Genomic DNA, 24,817 nt, shown 5'->3' on the forward strand with positions numbered 1-24,817 from the left:
TATGTTTCTAATAACTAGCATTCAGAAACAGGGTAACAGATTTTGTGGTGATGTATGGAGTCTTTTTAATGTTTAAGGGAGAGTACCACACAATATTTTAGTTTGAAGTTTTAGCTTACATCAACAATGTTACCAGATAATGAAATATATTCTTGAATATGCAGTCACAGAGGAGGTTTTGGTGAAGCTTAGCAGAAAACATGTCAGACTTCAGTACTGAAAATGGTTATAAATTATCATGTGTCCCATGTCCTGTTACTCTTTATTGTAGCAGTGAATCATGCATACAATAAAGTATAAGTTGTGAAGAAATAATGCAAGATAACGACACACTTGGCTAGTTCCAGGCAGCACTATAGGGATGGCTATGGTCCTCTTTTTAAAAGGGGCCAGGTGATCTTTTTCTTTCTGGAGTCACATTGATTGGCTGTTGCCAGTGCATCTGATGCTCCATGTAGTTTCTACAAATGACCCTTGAACTTGCTGATGATATCAGCAATAAACACAACTTGCTTAGGTAGTACCTGCTACTCTCTTGATGTCATTGTGAGAATGTGCACAAACACTTACATGAGACACAAGAAATTAGAATGAATGGATAATGAAATTATAAAGAGAAGCATGAGACCTACAACACAACACTACTTAACTTCAGCATTTTGACTGAGCGTCAGAGCGTCGGGCACACTTAATTGATTGCTATATGGCTCGGGATAGGACCCCGTTGCATAAATCTTGACCATGAGCTTCAAAACTTTAAAATCAGTGACTGGGATGACTTGAACACCAAGTTGCCTGACTATTGATGACTTCTCGCCGAGTTCTCTACCATGAGGGTTCCCAAGTCCTCAGATGATCAGGTCACGTTGTTCCTTAACAAGTTGTTGCCGAAATACTTCCATTTTGTGCAGTAGGTAATCTCACAGTCCACCATGTTTACATTTTATGAATTTGAGTGTTAGCTATTGTGTTACGCTCAACAGTTCGATGAGTTTCATAGTACGACGGGGGCTCTTGTTGCTTCTTCTTAGAAGGGGCAGCAAGGGAATGGTAAACAAAATCAATACTCAAATCAAAACTCTAATCAAAAGCAAAATCAAACTCAAAATGAAGCTTGTGAGACTCAAGGGAACACGCAGTCTTCTCTTAAACCTAGGTGTTAGAATGTACTTATAAATAATAGGTATTGTCAGCACTATCCTTAGGCTGGCCACTTTGAATCGTTTTACACTTTAGATTCTTTGGGAGTCGTGTATACGCACTCCTGATGATAAGATAGTAGGGAAACTCCTTTGGTTAATTCTTACTAGGTCAGATTTAGCGTACTCAGTTAGTTTGCTTAGTCAATATTTCATTGCACCTAAGATGTCACATTGGATTGCATGTATTTGTGTTTTGAGATATTTATGGTGCACCTATTCTTATGGGCTGAATTATGGTTCTGGTTTATGTTTGCACGGATACATATAATCTAATTGGGCAGGAGATTCTGAAACCCGACATTTCCTTGGCAGCACATCTTTACCTTGGGCACAACTCCCATTTCTTGGGCCAACTGTAAGCAGGAGATGGTGGTGGCTTTCATGGCCAAGGCTGAGTGTAGGGCTCTCTTTGATGGCACCATTGAGGCCATCTATTTGAGGAGCTTACTGGTGCACTTTAGTTTCCTTGCGGTGCATTGACTATCCTTTATTGTGACAACCAGAGGGAAATTGCACTAGCTGGTAACCTGATCATCACACCTCGGGTGCGGCATATTGGATACATTTTCACTTTACTAGAGAGAAGGCTGAGCTAGGCACTATTCGCCTAGAGTTTTTGCATTCATCAAACAATTTTATAGACATATTGACCAAGGCGGTCAATTAGCCAGTGCTTCAGTACTTACTAGCCAGGATCGGCTTGGGTGCTTCCTTCCCTGCTTCTTTAGATTGATGGGGAGAGAGTGCTTCCCTCCAACTTTCCCTACCAGTTGAGAGGGGGCAGCTTTCTTCTCTTGATGGTGACAGGGTGTTGATTATAGTTTTTGTTTTAGACATTATGTGTATTATACTTTGTATCTTCATCCACATCATTAGGATGACTATGATTGTAAAAGGGCGCTTATGCAAGTGAACAATTTCCCTACGAGAGCATGCTCTCTTGTGCATAACTCCAGTGCATTTGCATCATATTTTGTATGAGCATGCTCTCTTGTACATTTCTCAAGTGCATTGACATTCTGTTTTTATAAACTTGCATTTGTGTGCATTTATTCATTTTCTATCTTTGGAGTTGTCGACTCTAGATCCACCATATTCGTGGCATTGCACATGGTAGTCTTTGAGGAAATCTCCCCTACATGCTTAGCTTGTCTAGCTTGCTTTTTGCACTTCTTTTTTGCCTCACTATATAAACCCCATGGTTGCTCCACCCACTTAGTCCATTTCCTTCATCATTGACACCGAGTAGTGGTCGGGATAGGTTTGCATGTTTTGTGAAGGTCTTGGGGCTGACCATCTCTATCTCCTTTTGGGTAATTGTTGCTTAATCGACCGATCTTTTAAAAAAAGCCTCACTTAATGCTAAATCTTTTGAAAAAAAAACAAAAGCTCTTTATAAAAAAAGAGATAGTCCATTGTGTTTCCATCCACCTTTACAAGACTTAGTACGCCACTAGCGAGTACCCTTTTTTCGCTGCTCTATCCTCTTTGGGGTGAATGCTCGGGCTCCCTTGATAAGATAACCATTGCCTCTGTAGTCTTGGTAGGTCATTGGGCAGCTAATGTGCACCTTTTGCGTGATACCCTGGTTGCTTTGGGGTGGGATGCCTCAGGTAAAAGCAAAAGAGAAAAGGGATTGAGCTTCTTTTCAATCCCTTTCTTGTTCTAGTTTTGGGCCTGAGAGGGGATGTTGAGCTACATTATCATTAGCTTTAATTAAACAGTCCCAAAATTCAAGTTAATTAATGAATTTGAACAATTTTTTAAAACCAAGAACTGTTCAAGAGAGTTTTAGTGTCCCACATGTAAACATTGTAAATAGACAGCCTACCCTCCCATTCAGCTTAATCTCGTTTTTGCAGGTTTTAGGTACTCTAGCTTCATTGCCCACACCTCATTTGCAAAGAACATCTCAGTTGAAGCTGCCCAACATTGTCTTCATCCATCCGACGCTTTGGACCCTCTACCTCTCAATCCGTGCCTTTTTCTGCTGCTCCTTGCTATTGCCAATCCTCTAGAGGCTGTGATTGCAGCTGGGAGCAGTTTTTGGCTGTGTTTACAGCACTTGCAACATCCCCATTTGCTGACGACTTACCTGGAGACTGTGTTTATCATCTGGCTTCTGCATTTGCCACCACATTGCTCCATTGACATCATTCTAATGCTTTCATGCTTGTTGCCCAGCATTTGGAGGCTGTTTACATCATTCCATTGCTTTTTTGCCTGTCGCCCAGCATTTAGAGGCTGTGTTTGCTGGTTTTCTCTCTCTTCTCTGCCTCTCTACACTATTCCGACATCCACATTGCTGCATTTACTACTACTAGATGTCTTTAGAGGCTGCCTTGGCATGTTTCGGGATCCGTTGGAGTACGACACACTTGTGCCTTGGTCCTCAAGACACGAGAGTTTGGGGGACAGTATTCATTCACTACATAGTGTGTTTGTTGCATGAGCATTGTATTATACAGATTCATTCATTTCAGATTCTTCACTATGTTCATTGTCTCGGAGTTACCCTAAACCCAAATGTGTTCTGTTTAGTTTGTGCTTTGTTGCACGATTATATTTGTGTTTTTGCATTAGGGGATTTCTTTACAGAGATTGTTGTATGCCAAGGGATTAAGTCCTTCCCAGTCAGTTTATGATCAGTTGGGCATGAGCTTTTGCCTCAGTTTTGAGATCAAATTCTGATAAATTTCAGCTCAAATTTTTATTAGTTTGAGAATCGTTTTTGGTCACTTTTGGAATTAGTTTTGCATAAGTTACTGATCAGCTTTTGTAATTAGTTTGCAATCACATTTCTAGTAGTTTGTGATTAGTTCTGAGATCAGCAAGTGATAATTTTATGCTCAGTTTTCAACAGTTTACAGTTGGTTCCATGGACATCAGCATGTTAGTAAATGCCATTGATAGTTTTAGCCATGGTTTATGTTGAGAATATGCTTTATTATGGTTGTGAAGTCAGAACAGTTAAGAAACATGAGTTATGGATACATAATTCTGAATTGTTTCTTAATTTTATCTGATGTTTATGCTAGCTGGAAATTTTTAGTAGGTTTGGGGCATGTGGCATGGTTAGACAATAGTGGCCAATGTTGTGATTGTGATGCCTTATGAAATTCCACTGTAATATGCTTTTCCTTTGGTACAATGCAGTGCAATTGAGGACGATTGTAGGGATTTCAAGGGGGAGGTCTATCACGGGGAGGTGAAATTTTGAGATGCTTTAATCTTGCTGATAACATTTGATCAAGTTATTAATAAAATGTGCAAGGTTATTTAGCAAATGTAATGCACATGGCAATTATTTCATGGTAATAGGCCAAGGACCCCTAGGATGCAGTGGGTGTCAAAGGCAAAAGTTGTGATAAGTTATGCCAACTGGGTTTTGGTAGTCAGTTGGTATTAGTTTTAACCCTAGGACAGTTGTTTGGCCAATAAGTGTCATTGGTGACACCAGAGACTAGTATTAATTAATTAATTGATGCTAGTCTAAGGGTGCAGAGGTTGGGGACGACTCCATGTTGCAAATGGCCAAACCAATTTAATTATGGATTAGCACATTTAATTTTGTGCAGGGTCAGAAGGGTTGAAATTAATTTTTAGAATTATTTAATTTTGAAAATTAATTTAATGGTTGAAAAATGCTGAAAAATAGGTTTAGAAAGTTGCCACTTGGCAAAATGCCCATGCGAACTGACAAAATGTTTTTGGGGGCTTGGTCTCAGCCATTCAGTTAATTTTCAGTTGGTGGGAGAGAGAGAGAAGGGTTGGTCATTCTGCCTATGCGGAAATCAGCATTGGATAGAGGCAATAGCCATTTGGGACTTTCTATGGGTAGACAACAATAGGGAGACATCTTCCATGGGCTGGCAACAGCATTGGTGATCAGGTGACAACATTTTGGAGGTGTCTGGCAGTAGGTGACTACATTAAATGCAGGCAGGCAGCATGCAGATTTTAGGGTTTTCTCGTGAAAAAAATCAGATTTCTCTCTCATTTTGGTTCTCTCTTAACTTCTTGAGTCTATTATTAGGAGATCTCAGCATTTCTCAGCCATTTGGAGCAGATCTCAACCATTTTTGGTGTACAGCAGAGGGAATTCTTCGGTAAACCCTAAATTTTTGCAAAAATTAGGATTTAGCAACCACCTTGGGATCCGTGACATCAATAGAAGGCATCGTACACTGAAAATTAGCACTTGCAATTTGTGGTATTGACAAGGATTTGAGTTGCCAAGGCATCCATTGTAAATTTGGGGCAGCATTTGTCAAGTTGAGGTCCAATTAGAGCAAGTCTTTGGTGAAAATCAAGGGGCAAATTGCCCAATTCGTTTGCTGATTAGTGGCACAACAAGGGGCTTTTGGATCAGCCAAGGAGATTGTGGAATCTTAGCTTGTAATCAATCCATTAGCAGTTGAAGATAAAGAAATATCAAAAGAGACACCAGTTTTGGGGCCAACAGGGTATCCATTGTCGAAGAATTTTGAAGGTAAAGTGTGCATTTCAATTTATGTTCATTTGCTGATTGCTGTAATTAAGTGCTTGATCATGGAATTACCACCCTCTCCAAGAAGAAAGGCTGGTTTCAAAATGCCCCAGTTGTCCAGATGGAAAACAATGCCCTGCAAAGATTTTCCACTTCAAACGATAGTGCAATGAAGGCATTCCAGGACAATTCAAGCGTAGCCAGCTAGGCCTTTTGTGTGTGGTATCCCATAGCATGCATAGACGGTTGCGATTGGTAGCCAGCAAGCTAAGGGGGACCAATACTATGCCAATTGCTCCCATAATATCCTTAAGCAAGGGCCAGTATATTGCAGGACAACATTCAACCTCAACCTATATTGGGCATTCGTACTGTAACAATTGTTGGAAGTTTGCGAAATGTCTCCAAGCCACTACATGAATGAGACATTTGTCAAAGAATAGTGGGACTCTGGCTAGAAGTTCATCCTGAACGCTTATCAATTTGAGCAATATCTCATAGAAGCCTCGTGGGCCAACAAGAATTTCCTCTACACAGTTGCCTTGCAAAATGGAGCTTAACCATTGGTGGATCCAAGAGAGCACCGGAATCCTATCGGTGAAAAAGAGGATGACCCCTCTTTCCTACAGTCTTGGTATCCATGGTAGCATCCAAAACATCCTCTTTATCTTGGGCTGGAACGGATTCGTGGTTGTGTTGAACATATTCACCCAAGAGCATATTGACAAATTCCAAGGGATGTTCCTAGTTCTGGGACTCCTCAACCACGGAAGTCACCTGCATGTAGGAATGAGCACCATGCTCGAATTGTGGAGAGGCTTGAGAATCAGCCATTAAAAAATGAGGGGTATGTTCACTGCATCCTTTATTGCATCGAAGACATGTTTATTGCATTTAACATGAGGGGTATGCTCACTGCATTCCATTATTGCGTTTAGGAATGAGCACCATGCTTGGATTGTGGAGAGGCTTGAGAATCAGCCATAACAACATGAGGGGTATGCTCACTGCATTCCATTATTGCATCGAAGACATGTTTATTGCGTTTAACACGGGTTGTACATCAATGCCAGGCTGGACATTGGAACAAGGGGCAGCCATCTCTGTACAAGGGACCATTTCTTCCTAGTCTTCATCATCTGAATCAGGCCCCAAGGCATCCATCACCTTATCTATGAAGACTGTGTTGAGCTTTGTCATGGTGCGTGTCCTCAGTATTCAACTACAGTCCGTCGTACCTCTTCCACCTGCTGGAAGATCCACCAACGACATGAGCAGTAGCTAACAGAGTTGAGGACCCAGCCCAAATGCTACCCTCATACTATTTCATTTGGGATGTATGACATACTCTACCCATCGATCTTGACTAGGTGGAACTAGATATACGAGTATCATTTAGCCACATAGCTAGACATGTACTATCTTATCCTCCCATTGTACCCCTATACGAGCACTATTTGGTCTTGTACACCACCTTGGCTTCTTTTACTGTATATCACTTCTAGCACGTCACATTTTGATGTCCAGTGATGATTGACATTGTACATGATTTTGTCTCATAGGCCGATTTTGGCCTTAGAAGACGTTAATATTTATTTATTTATTTCTTTCTACTGCAAGTCATCTTCTTTAGGCTGCAGGCCCTAGGTTAGCGCAACCTCAAGGGCAGCACATCAGATGGGGGGCGCTAGATAGAAGTACGCGTAGAGTAGCATCTCGTTCTGTTATGTTCTCTTCCTCTCTCTCTCTCTCTCTCTCTATAGTAGTCTCTCTCTCTTTTTTTTTCGTTAAAGGTAATTGTATTAATTACGAAAAAAAGGTACAAGTTTACATGAGTACAAGATACACAATGGCTCTAAGCCAACATGTGTAAACTGTCAGTACAAAACAAAGAAAGAGTTACAAAAATCATGGCAAAGGCGCAGAGGAAATTGCCATATGCCAGGGAAGTAAGTCTTCCCGAGGGAGCAAGTCAAAGTGCTGAATGAGATCTATCTGCCAAAGCAAGAGGCCTTTAAGCCTGGCAATGTGACCCGGAACATTAGAGGCCGAATCAAAAAGAAAGGCATTCCGAGTGGTTCAATTGTGCCAGCATCCCCAGTATCTAAGAAAGTGGAACAAGATCTTCATATGCAACTGAGCCGGTGTGGGGTATTTTGGGCATACAAAAACCCAATCGAAAGGGCTTAGCGAGAAACCAACCACAGCTCGCCAAACGGCTGACAAAAGCGACCAGATCTTCTTTGCGAGAGGGCAAGAAATAAATCGATGACGGGCCAATTCCACAGTAGTGGTGCAGAAGAAACAATTGCCGTTAGAGATTCGACGCTTGGAAAGGGCCAAGGCAAGAGGAAGACCACTAATCATTACCCTCCAAAGAAAGACCTTGCATTTGAAAGGTATCTTGTTCAACCAGCCCTCCATCAAAGTTTCCTTCCACCGTGACTAAGATTTCCGCAACCCAATATTAGCTTTAGTAACCAGCCATTGATGATCTTTAATCAGAAGATGGTACACCTGGTTAGCTGAGGCCTTTTCCAAATTCAACCGACCTACAAGGACCCAGTCCTGCCAAGGACGATCCACAGCAAGGGCAGGAAAGGGTTGCCTGCTCTGGAGCACTAACAAAAGATGTTTTCACAAACCATCTTTAATATTAGCTTTAGTAACCAGCCATGATCTTTAATCAGAAGATGGTACACCTGGTTAGCTGAGGCCTTTTCCAAATTCAACCGACCTGCAAGGACCCAGTCCTGCCAAGGACGATCCATAGCAAGGGCAGGAAAGGGTTGCCTGCTCTGGAGCACTAACAAAAGATGTTTTCACAAACCACGGTATCCATGGGGGATTCTGAAAATCCTCCTAGCTGTACGAAACGATATGAAGACATGTAGTGGGAGCTCACGCTCAACCGCTAAGACCCACAGACCGCTTATTGCTTCAAGCGTTTCAAGCCGAATGCTAATGGCCACCTCTCACATAGCCTACGCGCTCTCATGCCTACCAGGTGTAGTGAGCTTACCTTCATGCCGATCGAGTTGCCTCCTCTCCCGCACACTCCGGTAGCTCCACGATCCAAGTGCAAGCTTCAAGCAAGCTCGATCCTCTCGCTCCAAGCTCCAAGGTCCATCGCCGCGAGCAAGATAAGAGAAGAGAATAGAAGAGAAGAAGAGAGGAGAAGATGGAGAGCTTCTCCACCCCATGGTCCCTCACCCTCACACACTCACTCCCTCACACTCTCACACTCCCTCTCTCAAGCACAAGCTCAAGCAAGCAAGAAGAAGAAGAAGAAGAAGAAGAGATCTACTTTTGGCCACACACAAGAATGAGCTTCTTATTCACTTTTCAACTTTATATACAAAACCCTAAATCCCTTTTGGGCGGTCATCCCCTTATCCTCTTTTTTACATGGCCGACCGTGGCCTAGGCCCTTTTTTCCATTGCCTTTCTATCTTCCTAGCTTCCTTCCTACCGCCCATCTACCTTTACAAATTGCACGGGTGAGAGCCCGACGCTCTTTAAATTAAACCATGATGCGCTTGCGCTCTTTTACAAAAGTATTGATTCACGCTTTTTCTTGTGCGTCCTTTTCCTTTATTTAGGACTTTTCTGCATTTCTTGTGCTTCCGTATTTTTCTTGGCGCGCCTTCGTCTTCCGTTTCACTTTTGCCTTGATCTTTGTCTTCTGCTTTAGCTTTTTCAGATTTTTCACCTTGTTTATCTAATGGTTAACATTACCTCCCTCCTAGACGAGTGCCAGTCCCATGGCACTCACCGTCGTAGATAGCAGACTTTAGTATGCACTGAAGACGTGGGTGGCAGGGACATTGGTGGCTGCCATGGAGTGTTGGTGGTGGTGTGGAGGAAGGTTGTTGGGGGCACGTTGGTGGCCTAGGTGGCTGGTGGTAGGGTTGTTGGAGTTGGTGGTAGGGCTGTTCTTTATTGGGGATTCGGCACATTCTTGGCGGGCCTGCAGGACGATAAAGGATAATAATTCAGAGTTGGGTGTCGATGAAGAGCGAATGACATTGTTGTTGGAGTCTTCAATACCTGCAATTGAAAACCTCTCATAGGTGGTATCTCCCTAGGGATAGTGCTAGTCTTCTCTATAGTGCACAAGACATAGTACAATTAGTTTGGGAGACATGTCGAACTCTAAGCAAGCTGAGAGTATTGTCCTGCACTTGAGGACCCAAACTGTGTATATACTTCGGTGCAGATATTATGTGAGTGCTCGTGCATACTTAGATATTACGTAGTTAGAAGACCACGGGCTAGTTTCTCGTAACAATGTGTGGATGAAGCAAAGTTGTCCATGTTGGGAAGAAGTACACGTGAAGGTATATGAGACATCCTTTGCATTGTGACTGCACGACGTAGCATAATTGAATACAGGGACACCGCACTTTCATGCGGTGCTTACCACAATTGATTGCAATGGTATTAAGGCAGAGTGCAAGAGGGAATTGTGCAAGTGGGTTAGGGTGACAGGTCTAACCATAGGCGAGACAAGCTCCCTAGGTATGTCCTGCCCTTGATGTGCTCTGAACAATTGTGGGTGATGCTAAAGGGCTAGGGGACTAGGAACAGAGCTAGTTGACCAAGGTCACTGGACGTACCTAATTTGAGGACCCCTAGGTGCTGTGCTGTGATCGTGGGTGCTTCTTATCTTTTCGTTGGTTTTTTTTTCTTTTCTGTTTCTTTTTCTTGTGATTTTTCTTTCTTTTTTTCTTTCTTTCTCTTCTCTTCTCTTTTCTCCTCTTTTTTTTTTTTTTTTTTTTTGGGACTTGCCTGAGTACAACCATTGCAATATGTTGAGGCTATCAGCCTTTCAATGGGTTGGAAAATGTCAAGCTTCGAAGGCTCAGGAAATGGATATTACAGTGATGATTGTGCCCTAGCCTCGTTGTTAGAGAAACAGTTGTTGAGATGGGGAGATACACCTGAGATATTGCAAACCTCTTTGCGACACGCGATGTTGGTACAATTGAGGTAACAACTGCCATGAGCCAACTATAGAGCTTGACCCAGAAAGAGAGTGTACCCCATGAATATGCTTTGGGCCATGCGATGTGGGCGGTCGGCAAGGATGATTTTTGCTTTCGGCAGCGTAGCTTTGTCGCGGCTCTTTGTGGGGTCGATGGTCTTGCGGTGATCGGGCATTGAACACTTTCGAACAAAGACCTGTATCATCGTGCATCCACTTGTCACTTCATGAGAGTACATGCATAGTATATGCCGCAACTATAATAAACCAGTGCAACGTAAGGAGACGTCACTTTTCTGAATTCTATAGTGTTGACTTAGATACTTATCACCTGCGCTTGATTAGTTTTTTCTTTTGCTAAAGACGTGAAATATATTAAATGCAGATATCAAAAGTTTGTACAATTGGGGAACATGTCAACACTTAACCATTTAAAGACAAAAAGTCATGGCCAGGTAGCATTTGATAAGCCTTTTATACAACATGGGGCTACTCTATTTGTACGAGGCGGGGCGAGTCTGGGTGGTCGGGCGACTGAGGCTGTGCTGGTGAGGGGCTCCTGTGAGGCTGGGAGAGGAAAATGTCGGCTGGGACCCGGATGGTGTAGTCCCTGGCCGCAACTGTTTCCAGAATGCTTTTAAACAATGCGTCAAATTCTTGCTTGTCTCAAGCTACCCTCTCCTCTTTCGAGCACCTGGTGCTCGAGCGTCTGGTAGGAGCCTGCACGGGTGGTGTTGCCACGCCCTGTGTGCTTCCTTGAGCTTCTATTCCCCTGGCTTGGGGATCTTTTGGCCTACGTTCGGGCCGGTGTCGCTTCGTTTCTTTGCATACCTTTTAAGGGTAGATACGTAGCGTTCCGGCGGAGGCGCTTTTGCTACATGCTCCCTTCGATGGTGGATAGCGTCCTTGGAAGCCAATTGCACTGGGTGCTCCATGTCGGCTATTGTAGGGGGACCTACAAAATGCGAACCAAGGATTAGGCCTCGAGGCAGGATAAAACTATTTGCATGCAAGGGATTATACGGTGGGTTATCAAGCGCATATGATGAGGAGGGGAGAGGTGAGGCATGCAGTGTTTGTTGTAGAGGGATGGCCCCCATGATGATGTTCGTTTTGCCTCCAACCATTAGCAAATATCGGCTTATGCTAAGTTGTGTGGACTGGTTGTCATGGAGTGGGGCAGGGTTCATCCTCGGAAAGATAGACCGGAAAGGGGAAAAGGTGTATAGAAAGGAACGGTACCCCGTCTACACCATCAGAGTTGTTAGTTAAGGCTTCCTATGATGGTAATGAGGGTTGCATGCCCTTCACTTGGAGGTGGGGATGGTCACACGACTTTTAAATGTGTGATGAGAGGAGGACCTGAGGAGCTTAGCCTGTCAAACCCAACTCTTCTCCCTGCGCTTGACTATCATTGCTTGTGTGTGTTGATATTTTCTATACAGGGTCACACAAAAATCATTGTTTATTTATATACATATTTACGAATCCATGTCACTTTACGAGGATAAAAGCCAATTGTAGAACTCCGGATTGTACTGAAGTGTGGCACACACATCTAGTATTCGTGGCAGCTTACTCAATATCGATAGATATTTTGCAACATCGAGTAGCATTGAACCTTGTCTGAGTCTACTGGCAATATGTAGCTCCTCCTCAGTGAGAACCTTATTAGCCAAAGAGTTCTCTTGTCTAGTTCCAGCTAAGTTCGTATCCCGAATGGCAGTTAGCACTCAAAAGGAAGTTGGCGCTATATAGGTTGGGTCTCTTTGAGACCGCCATTTGGCCAATCGCTCTTCTGAGACTGTCATGATTTGGGCTCCTAGTTTAGCCATTAAACAACGGTTTTCAAACCAACGTTTCTCAAATTGACTTTGACCCGTTGATTGTCGCTTTAGTTGCTCTATCTCTAAGAGATTTGGTTGGTAGAGCACATAATTGAATGTTACAGTTAAGCGTAGTTCGTCGGCTTCCTCGTCAGAGATGAGTCGTATGCGTTCATGCAAGAGCCTATCATAGTGCTCGTTAAGATGTTCTTGCTCTTCTTAAGATAGGAAAAATGGCAAGTATTCTCCAAGCTACTCCTTAGGGAATGCGCCCATGTCCGCAAGGACGTAGACACGTGCGAACACCTTGAGCTTAGCATCCAACTCAGTTAAGCATTTTGCGACACTTCTATGTTCAACGAGGGCTTGCTCGGTTGCTATCTCATGCAAGGTTCTAGGAGTTTGCCTAGGCTTTAGCATAGCTAGGGGCTCAGGCCTAGATGAGCAAGATTGGTCAATGCTAGGATTGCTTATGCTTTCGGGGATTGTGCGTTTTTCTTGAGGTTTTGCTGCTATTTTGTCATGGTTCTCATTGGATGTGACTGGTATAGATTTGTTACCCTATTGTGATAGCATTGTATCCACTCTTGATTGGTCAATGCGAGTTCTATTGTCGGTGGATTGAGTGTTGAAAGCAACTATTGATGGCAACGGCTACTTTGATTTTTCAGAGCACACGGATGTGTCTGAGGTTTCACCGCTATTAGGAGAGACATCAATGGGTTCATTGGTGGATGGACTTGATGCTTTATTCCCCAGCTCTCCAGCGCTCTTGGTCTCAATGCTCTTGGGGCCCATAACCACCTGTAGCTGCTGTTGTTTTCGCTGTTTTTTCTTTTTCTTGGTCAGTGAAGGTGCATAACTTAATGACTCAAGACCCTGAACTAGGTCAGCCGTTGATGTGCTTGGTTGGGCCTCAACATTTCCTTTCTCTAGCGTGTCCTCATGGGACATAGCCGTGGCCTGCTGAATAGCCTCGCCAGGTTGTGAGGGTACAACTGTCTCCCTTTTGGGAGAGTCTAGCTCTTCAGTCAATTCCCATGTGTTTAACTCCTCCAGCCTAGGCTTTAGGCACTTTGGAAGTGCTGGAGTTGTCAAGGAAATTGGTTGCGACACCTCCTTCATAGGTAAACTACTAAGGACACGTTCTGCAAGGGGCATTGTCACAGCCAAGGGCTGTGACTGCTGTGATCCCTGATTAGAAGTAGTAGCGGCTAGTCCAGTGGGCTGGCTACTCTTGGTGGATTGCGGTGTCAGGTCCCTAGGGCGATCGGAAGTGGTCGCATCTTTTGTTGCCCTTTGAGCATTCATCTGTGTAGATCGAGCATGAGTTAATCTGGTCACATTGGGTTGCACAGGCATATCCTTGGGCCGAGAGCTACGGCTAGTGTCATGTCCCCCCTCCTGGATATTTGGAAGCTTTGATGGAGATAGAGATTGGGAGTGAGCAGCTGCCATTGACGACTGCTGTTGTGCTTCTTGTGTCCGTTTGGAAAATGAGGGTGTAGGAGATCTAGGACTCTTAGGTGGACTTGGCACTGGCTAAATGATTTGCTTGAGGCTATTAGACGATTGTGCCATTTGCTTTGTTGAGCGATCAGCCTTGCCATGAGCAATGCTATGCCTATGATGCCTGTTATCCTATTAGAAAATCAAAGTCTCTTTGGGCACTAATGGCTTTTGTGCACGCTCAATGGCTACATATGACATCTGCTTATTAAGCATGCTAGGCTGAGGCTCTTTCTTTCGAACACTCATGTCTGGTTTCTTGCCTCGAGACCTAGAGTTTCTCTTAGATTTCCTTCTGTGCTTCGTTGCTTTTGATGCAATCTTGCCTTCAGCTGATAGAGATGGTTTAGCAGGGGATTTTGGTATCCAAATCCATTGGTTACCTGCGTAATACCCTTGAGCACGTAGCAATGCTTTGGATATCCATCGCGGCGTTGTGCTGACCCTCCATCGATGCCTTCGTCTATAAGGCTTGGGCTTCTTTTGGGGTCTTCTACGATATTTGTAAGTCCAAAGCCCATCCTTGGCATTGTCTCTTGACCTTCTTGTTTCAAGCATGGCCTCACTCACTGGTTCTCATTGTTCGACCTGTGCTTGTATCGACTCTTCCAACAAGTCCTTGCTCTCGTTAGTAGGCTTGACTATTACGTCAGCACCTTTCTTACCTTTCCCTCGAGGTTCGATGAGGTCACCCTTGCTAAAGGTTGTGACTATCCTCACACCCGGTAGTGTCAGGTGTGTCCTCTGTGCTACATAGTCAGCCTCACATTTGGTCGCCCTTTTGAAGGGTCTTCCCAGGAGGATTTCCTTACCATATTTAGCACTATTTGGAGGAACATGAAATAGGATAGTACTGAGGGAGATGCGGAGGGGGCAGAGCCCCCTCTGCGGGGGTCCGGGGGGGGCAGTCCCCCCCTCCGCCCGAAGGGCCGTTACGGTAAATACCATGCATGATTGGGAGGACCTCTGGTAGCTAAATTTTGAAGTATTTGCTGTGGATTTTAGCCTAGTGATAGATCTATGATGTACCTTTGGCTCTATACGATTTTTGGAGTCTATTTTGGTGGTGGCAACTCAATTTCTGGCCAAAATGGAATTCTAGAAAAATTGTAGTTTTTGGGCCGAGTCCCAAATTCGGCCGGCCGCGGACCGAGGGCCGAATGGGTGTGGGCCGAGGGCTGAGTGGGCCAGGCTGAGGGCCGAATGGGTGTGGGCCGAGGGCCAAGTGGGCCGAGCGGGCTGAAAGGGCCGAGTAGATCGCCGAGTTGTCCGGGCGGAGGGCCAAATGTGAATGGACCGAGTAAGCTGGCCAGGCCGAATGAGTTTTTGGGCCGAGTCGGCCGGGGGCCAAGGGCCAAATGGGAGTGCGCCGAGGGCCGATTTTGGGGTTCGGCCCAGAATGGCTATCACTCGGACGGGCCGAACGCGGCACAGTCTTGGCAGATTTGACGAATAATGCTTCGTTTTTTATGATTTTGGTCTTGAGGGGTCACACAAACTTCCAGAATCCAAGAATAGACATGAATGAAGGATTCTATACCCCTGGAATAGCAAATAACCTCCAAAGTACAAATCGGCAAGCAAATCAAACCCTCTTTCCCTGTTTTGACAGCAGAAACCCTAATGCTTATTTTCTTTATTTTTCTTTGTTTTCTCCTACTCTAATGCTTCCAAATCACAAAGTAAATACCTACACTACTCCATCTCACAACATAAACCTCAAAAAAGCAAAAAACCTACTTACCAAGGAGATCGAATACTATCTTCAACCCCCTCACTTTCTATCTATCTCAAGCACCGGTTCAGGGAAAACCCTACCTCAATGCTCGATGTGGAGCGGGCAAGCACTCAAGGCTTGAATTCGTTGGTCCCGGCAACGGAACCAAAATGTAGTGGGAGCTTACGCTCAACACCAAGATCCACGGACCGCTTATTGCTTCAAGCGTTTTAAGCCGAATGCTAATGGCTACCTCTCACATAGCCTACGCGCTCTCATGCCTACGGGGTGTAGTGAGCTTACCTTCATGCCGATCGAGTTGCCTCCTCTCCCGTACACTCCAGTAGCTCCACGATCCAAGTGCAAGCTTCAAGCAAGCTCGATCCTCCCGCTCCAAGCTCCAACCTCCATCGTCGCGAGCAAGATAAGAGAAGAGAAGAGAAGAGAAGAAGAGAGGAGAAGATGGAGAGCTTCTCCACCCCACGGTCCCTCACCCTCACACACTCACTCCCTCACACTCTCACACTCCCTCTCTCAAGCACAAGCTCAAGCAATCAAGAAGAAGAAGAAGAAGAAGAAGAAGAGATCTACTTTTGGCTACACACAAGAATGAGCTTCTCATTCACTTTTCAACTTTATATACAAAACCCTAAATCCCTTTTGGGCGGTCATCCCCTTATCCCCTTTTTTACATGGCCGACCGTGGCCTAGGCCCTTTTTCCCATTGCCCTTCTATCTTCCTAGCTTTCTTCCTACCGCCCATCTACCTTTACGAATTGCACGGGTGAGAGCCCGACGCTCTTTAAATTAAACCATGATGCGCTTGCGCTCTTTTACAAAAGTATTGATTCGTGCTTTTTCTTGTGCGCCCTTTTCCTTTATTTAGGACTTCTCTGTATTTCTTGTGCTTCCATATTTTTCTTGGTGCGCCTTTGTCTTCCGTTTCACTTTTGCCTTGGCCTTTGTCTTCTGCTTTAGGTTTTTCAGATTTTTCACCTTGTTCGTCTAACGGTTAACAAGACATTACGACTGGTCAGGGTGGCATCTGCAACTGTAGTCAAACCTAAACGGGCCATATGGTTAAATTTTGGTTTGAGCTCATGTTTGCCGTCCCATGAAAGTAATCTCGAGGCTGCCAACAATTCCAGTTGAAAAGAGTTAGTATGCAAGCGTTCCTCCGCCCGCTGGATGCCAATGCACCTTCTGGAGAACCAATTGCCAGGAGCCAACCAAATGAACAAGTAGGGATGAGGAAGGACTCGAAAACTGAGAGTCTGCATTAAGAACATGCTAGCAGGAGCTTCGAATTTGTGTATTACCATGCAGAATCCCGCGGTCCTCAAGAAAATAATGGGCTATTACGGCCCACGGGTGATGCTCCACACACATGGCACGAAAAAGAGACCAACGAAGTGCCAGCATATGAGTTTCGGTATCCAAAATAGCCCCACCACCCAGGCGGTTGGGGGTACATGTATGTGACCACGAAATCCACGAAATACCTGCATGCAGTGAATCCTTCTTCCATAACATGAAACGAATGGGCCGAGTGAGAGCATTCAAAGTAGTAGGAGTCCAAGGCAGCAATGGTAAGAAATATGTGAGCATTGGCAGCATAATTGTCTGAGGCACTTTGAGGTGAACATGGAAGGGCCAAGCTTGCGACTTCCAATACAGAAACTTGGCTGCTAGTTTCTGTGATATCCACTGTAGTAGTTGTTTTGGCCGAACATCAACACCCAACGGGTACCCAAGTTGCCTGACAATGGAACCACGGGAAACCACCTGTCCCTACCAGCCCAATGACTGTAAATTGGACTCCGTGCAACTGAGAATGGCTGATTTGAAAGCATTGATACGAAGACCAGAAGCATGGCGAAAGAGCGTCCAAACATCTAATGCCTTGCGAATATTGTCCTTGTCCGCACACAAAATCATAAAGCTGTCATCAGCCAAAGATTGACTAATGAAGTGCTGACCAAAAGGAAGAGACAATCTGGTCAACTGAGTAGAAGCTGCTGGCTAATGAAGTGCTGACCAAAAGGAAGAGACAATCCGGTCAACTGAGTAGAAGCTGCCATGGAAGATAACATCGAGAGAACCGGATGAGTCGCCAGGGCGAAGAAGAGCAGACTCAACGGGCAACCCTGTCTCACAGAGCGTGCAAGGACAAAGGGCTCTGTAACACCACCATTTAGCATTACTCGCGAAGAAGCCGCAGCACTAATGGTGTAGATCAAGCGGGACATCCGAGTACCAAAACCCATAGTAGACATAAGTTCTGCAATGAAAGACCAGTCTAAATAGTCAAAAGCCTTTTCCAGATCCAATTGAATCAAGAACACTTCCTGACTAGAGTGCCTTGCATAGTCAATAGCCATCTGCACATTTAAGATATTATGCAGAATATTGCGACCCTTAATGAAACCATATTGAAGCGGATGCACAATGGCCGGAAAATGCTTGTGGAGTCGATTTGCCAGCACTTTGGAAAAGATTTTATACATTGAACCCATTAAAGAAATTGGTCTCCAATGTTGCAATATCGATGGCGAAGGAACCTTTGGAAGCAGTTTGATAAGACCTTCTTTCCAGGAGGAAGGCATGGACCCTGTTTCCCAAACCTGCTGAAACATAGCCGTCAATGGCTTCACCAGTTGGGTAGCAGAACTCTCAAAGAATTCATTGGTGAGACCATCCCAACCTGGACTTTTATCCTTAGGCAGGCGTAACAAAACCTCCATAACCTCCTCCTCACAAATATCTGTCTCCAAAGCAGTTTGCATATCAAGTGGAACTTGATGTCGGACCAGATCATAGAAGACTGAACGTGCATGCGTAACCTAGTCAGAAGGTGACTGAGAAGAACCAAGAAGATCTAGAAAATAATTCCGGCACATATTGACAATAGTTTGAGGGTCAATGACCATTCAACCTTCTAAATTCTGGAGTCTAGTCATATTTTCTGGAGTAGGAGAGGCATGCAGAGCGCGAAAGAACTTATGAGTTTGACAAGCACTATCTTGCAAATTCTCAATCAAATTTTGCAATTTGGTCTATTGATAAGATTTCAATTGAAACTCTTTGATGAGATCAGCCAAACGCATCGCTAGTGACAGCAGAAATTCATCATCTGGAGTGTCCACCAGCAGCGAACAAATCAAAGCCAGTAAGTCCTCCGCTGCGTGTCGGCGCCGCCGACACAGAGAGGCATGGTGAATCCCATACTGCTGAGCAACCCGCTGCACATTTGAGAGCAATCGTTCAAAGGAAGCAGTGCCCTCAGTGGCGAAGTCCAATAAAAATCTATCCACCAATTGCTGCATATAGCCCCGAAAGATTGAGTGCTTCAAATACGACGAGTTGAAACGTAAAGGGAGTCTATCCAGCAATTGATTAAAAGGTGCAATGGGTTGTGCACGCATCTCAAGCTGGAGAGGAAAATGGTCCGACAAGGCATATTGCTGCAAGGCTATCATTTCCAGCATCTCAGGAAGAAAATCATCATCCTGTATAATGTACATTCGGTCCAACCGCGACCATGTAGTTGCATGCTGCGTTGAATGGAAAGTAAACCCTGTAGAAGAAGGATGTAGCCAAGACCATAGATCTTGCTTAAGTACCCCAAGCGCAAGCGCATTCCACACCGGACTTTCCGGCGCGTCCATCACCGAATGCTCTGAAGTAGACTGTGAAGAATCAACACACATATTAAAATCCCCCATAAAAAAACCCCATTTGCCAAGTGACAAGGAGGGCTTCAAAGAATGCCAAAGATCCCAGCGGGATAAAGGGTCATTCGGAGCATAGAGGCCTAGCAACCATAAGATCTCTCCTTCAAATAAAACTTCAACTACCACAAAGCAGCCATGTACGTCATTTTTAATAAGAACAGGCTGATATTTCTCATGTACAATCATAAGCACACCAGAATAATGCCCTGCGTGTGTCCCTGCATAAAACAAGCGAAACCCATGGCAATCCACAACTTTTCCTGCTTCACTATGACTCTTGTGCTCAACTGCACACAGGACATCCCACTGATTCTCATGCAATACGGTCCACATGGCATGTTGCTTATGGCGAGAACAAATGCCGCGCACATTCCACGTGGCTATCTTCATGTGCATTCAAAAAGAAAATCAGGAACGAGGCACCGCTTGCCTCGATTTAACCTTTTCTGCGAGAATGTCAAGGGCACCTCGTCCAAAAAATCAGCTAAGACGGCAAAAGAGTTATGACGGCCAGCTTTGGAGGTAGATGGAATATCCACTATCTTGGGGATGGAACGGGGATAACGACGATCCCATGGTATAATCACATTCCCTCTGGTATCAAAAGCCAGCTTAGCGGGTGGGCCCTTGGGACCGTCTGTATATGCTTTCCTAGTAGACTGATTACGTGGAGCAGAAGGAACCATAGTATGCACAGTGTGCTCTGAAGACAACATTTCTTTCCTGCGCATATAGGTGCGCATGGAATCTTGTGAAACATTAGGCCCAGTATCCGCCAGGCCAGCATCAAACTTTTTACCTTTCTTTGGACGTGCCTCCACCCAGTCATTGCCATGGGAATCCAATCCCGAAACAGGTTGTTTACCTTTATCCAAAACTTTAGGTGGCTGGGTTGCATCCTGTGATGGAGCATCAAGCACCATGTCTTCCATAGGTAGCACAACATGCTCCTTATCTGAAGACGGTTGCTTCTCTGGGCATTCGGACATAAAATGCCCCAATTTTCCACACGAAAAGCAGTGACCTGCAAAGTTACCCCATTTCAAACGAAAGTGCAAAGGATGCATGCCAGAGCAATTAATCTGAAGCCATGCAGGCCTTTTCCTAGCATTGTCCCATAGCATACACAAACGGTTACAATTCATGGCCCTTAGGCTCGGAGGGACCAGAACAGTTCCCACAATGGCCATGGCATCCTTTAACAAAGGCCAATAGACCACCAGGCAATTTTTCACTTCAACCCACACCGGGCATTCACGTTGAAGCAGGTGCTGAAAGTCTGCCATAGGGCGCCATGGCACAACATGGACCAAACGGCGATCAAAGAACAATGGCAATTTAGAGAGGAGATCAGCCCGATGCTTCTCCGATTTCAACAACACCTCATAGAAGCCTCGGGGCCCAACAAAAATCTCCTCAACACACTCCCCTTGTAGTAAATGGTGCAGCCACTAGCGAATATGGGAAAGCACTGGGATCCTGCCAGTGAAGAAGAGTATAACAGCACGGTCATAAAACACCGAAAAAGAGCGCAATACATTTTTCGGGTCCACCGTGGCTTCCAGAACATCTTCAGATCCAGAGTCCGAAAAAGCTTCATGATTATGTTGGACATAATCGCCAAGCAGAGTGTTGGCAAACTCCAGCAAATGCTCCTAGTCAATATCCTGCGAATCCACAGAATCAGAGGCAACCTGCATATAAGAGCGGTCCTGATGACCCATTGTCTTTTCCGAAGCATGCTTGGAGCGTTTGCCCGCAGGCTGAAAGTCAGGACCAGGAGGCATCTCCTCTGTGCAAGGAACCATATCCTCTGGTTCCTCTGCATCAGAATTCGGACCAAGGGCTGCCACCGTTTGGTCGAGAAAAGCCATATCCAGACCAGCCATACTTCTCTCGTGTCTCTCTCTCTCTCTCTCTCTCTCTCTCTCTCTCTCTTCCGCTCTCTCTCTCTCTCTCTTTCTCTCTCTCTCTCTCTCTCTCTCTTTGTCCAGATCCATGGGCACGCGCATCAGAACGCTGCCTCTCTGACCACTGTCGGACTTCGGGTTTCCAGCCACTGGGCGTCTCACTCTCTCTCTCTCGCTCTGCAGGTCCCGCAGACCTGCCATACCAGGAAACTGCTGGGCTGTAGGAACAGGACTGCAACGGGGCGCCTGTGCAGAAGCGGACGGGCATGAGCAGGTGAATCCCTAACCAAAGCGTGAGAAAGCAGTGGGCTGCTGCAGCGCTGCTCAGCCGGCAAGGATCTGAAGGCGCGTACCCGTCAGTAGGCACAGCAACGGCACGTACCCGTCAGTAGGCGCAGCGGGAGGAATGTCCAGGCGGCTGCGGGACACAGCAACGGCACGTACCCGTTAGTAGGCGCAGCTGGCAGAAGGTCCATGCGATGGCGGGACGTGGACGTCAGGGCTGATGACCTCCACGCAGGTCCGGGGGAAGATCGCTCGTAGCACACAGGGGGTTCGTCGTCAGGTCACGAGGGAGGCAGAACCGCCATCGCGTCGTCTCCTTTTTTTTTTCCGTAAAAGATAATTGTATTAATAACGAAAAAAGTACAAGTTTACTTGATTACAAGATACATGATGACACTAAGCCATCATGTGAAAAGGTTCCAGTACTAAGAGTTACAAAGTCATGGCAAAGACGCAGAGGAAATTGCCATATGCCAGGGACGTAAGTCTTCCCTAGAGAGTATGTCAGAATGCTGAAGAAGATCTATCTGCCAATACAAGAGACCCTTAAGCCTAGCAATATGCCGCTGAACATTACATGCGGAATCAAAAAGAAAAGCATTCTGAATGGTCCAGTTATGCCAACAGCCCCAATATCGAAGAAAGTGAAACATGAGCTTCATATGTGGCTGTGCCGGTGTTGGGTATTTGGGCTGCACAAAGATCCAATCAAAGGGCCTTAGCGAGAAACCAACCACTGCTCGCCAAACGGTTGACAAGAACAATGGGGCAAGAAATAAATCGGTGACGGGCGGATTCCACACTGGTGGTGCAAAAGAAACAATTGCTGTTGGAGATTCGTCGCTTGGAAAGTGCTGAAGCAAGCGGAAGACCCCCAATCATCACCCTCCAAAGAAAGACCTTATATTTGAAGGGTGTCTTGTTCAACCACCCCTCCATCACAGTTGCCCTCCACCATGATCGGGATTTACGCAATCCCCATAGAGCATTAGCTTTAGTAACCAGCCATTGATGATCTTTAATCAAAAGATGATAGACCTGGTTAGCGGGAGCTTTGCCTAAACTCAGCCGGCCTTCAAAGTCCCAATCCTGCCAGGGACGATCCGAAGCAAGTGCAGGAAAGGGTTGTCTGCTCTGGAGCACCATCAAAAGCTGTTCCCATAAATGCCTGTATCCACGAGGGATCCTGAAAATCCTCCTGGCTGTACAAAACGATATTAGCACATTGCGACTGGCAAGGGTGGCATCCGCGACTGAAGTTAAGCCCAAACGTGCCATACGGTTGAATAGTGGTCGAAGCTCTTGTTTACCTTCCCATGAAAGTAACTGCGAGACTGCGAGCAATTCCAATTGAAAAGAATTAGCAGCTAAGCGGTCCTCTGTCGGATGCCACTGAGCCTTCCGGAGGACCAGTTTCTAGGAACATACCAAATGGGCAAGCAGTGATGAAGAAGAACTGGAGAACCGAGAATCGGCATTAAGAACATGCCACCAAGAACTCCGGATTTGGGTATTACCATGCCGAAGCCCATGCTCCTCAAGGAAATAATGGGCTATAACGACCCATGGATGATGATCCAAGCACATGGCACGGAAAAGAGACCAACAGAGTGCCAGCATGTGAGTTTGGGCATCTAAAATAGCTCCTCCACCCATGCGTTCGGGGGTGCACGCATGCGACCAAGAAATCCAGGAAATGCGTGCATGCAAGGAATCCTTCTTCCATAGCATGTGACGAATAGACTGAGTCAGAGCATTCAGAGTAGTAGTCCAGGGCAGCAATGGCAAGAAATATGTGAGCATTGGCAACATAATTGTCTGGGCTACTTTGAGGTGAACATGGAAGGGCCAGGCTTGAGACCTCCAATAGAGAAACTTAGCTGCTAGTTTCTGAGAAATCCACTGTAGAAGCTGCTTTGGGGGAACATCAACACCCAAGGGGTACCCAAGATGCCTGACAATGGAGCCACGAGGTACAACCATACCTTGCCAGTTCAATGACTGCAAATCTGACTCCGTGCAGCTGAGAATGGCTGATTTCAACGCATTGATGCGAAGACCGGAAGCCTGACGAAAGAGAGCCCAAACATCCAATGCTTTGCGAAGGTTATCCTTGTCCGCACACAAAATCATAAAGCTGTCATCAGCCAAGGATTGACTAATGAAGTGCTGTCCAAAAGGAAGCGACAATCCAGCCGACTGAGTAGAAGCTGCCATATGAGATAACATCGAAAGAACTGGATGAGTCGCAAGGGCAAAGAAGAGAAGGCTCAAAGGGCACCCTTGTCTGACAAAGCGGGCAAGGAAAAATGGCTCGGTAACGCCTCCATTCAGCATGACTCGCGAAGACGCCGCTGTACTAATGATGTAGATCAGACGAGACATCTGAGCACCAAAGCCCATAGCAGACATAAGCTCTACAACAAAAGACCAGTCCAGATAGTCGAAAGCCTTTTCCAGGTCCAATTGAATCAGTACGACCTCTTGATTAGAATGCCTTGCATAATCAATCGCCAGTTGCGCATTTAATACATTGTGCAGAATGTTTCGGCCCTTAATGAAACCATATTGAAGAGGATGCACAATGGCAGGGAGATGCTTGTGGAGCCGATTCGCCATTACTTTGGAATAGATTTTATACATAGAGCCCATCAAAGAAATTGGGCGCCAATGTTTCAACATAGACGGCGAAGGAACCTTTGGAAGCAGTTTAATAAGTCCTTTCCATGAGGAAGGCATGATCCCCGTTTCCCACACCTGTTGAAACAAAGCCGTCAATGGTTTCGCTAGTTGGGTAGCAAAAACCTCAAAGAACTCATTGGTGAGACCATCCCAGCCAGGACTTTTATCCTTAGGCAAGTGTAACAAAACATCCATAACCTCTGCCTCACAAATATCTGACTCCATAGTAGCTTGCATGTCCTGCGGAACCTGATTGCGGACCAGGTCATAAAAAACTGAACGGGCCTGAGTAGTTTGGGCTGAAGGTGGAGAAGTGGAACCAAGAAGGTCGAGGAAATAATTCCTACACATATGCACAATAGTCTGCGGATCAAGGACCAGGTGGCCTTCTGCATCCACGAGTCTAGTCATATTCTCTCGAGCAGGAGAGGCATGGAGAGTTCGAAAGAACTTATGAGTCTGACACGCACTATCTT

General features: G+C 45.4%; 1 protein-coding gene across 2 annotated transcripts in view; it reads left to right on the forward strand.

The window, feature by feature from the left end:
- The window catches only part of LOC148026468 (Protein kinase superfamily protein), a 155,987-nt gene that overhangs the window by 49,152 nt on the left and 82,018 nt on the right, over positions 1–24,817 (forward strand). The window lies entirely within an intron of this gene.

This window comes from Lygodium microphyllum, chromosome 13, assembly GCF_053477565.2.
Source record: "Lygodium microphyllum isolate KBCC chromosome 13, Lygodium_microphyllum_v1.1.10, whole genome shotgun sequence".
Taxonomy (NCBI): domain Eukaryota; kingdom Viridiplantae; phylum Streptophyta; class Polypodiopsida; order Schizaeales; family Lygodiaceae; genus Lygodium; species Lygodium microphyllum.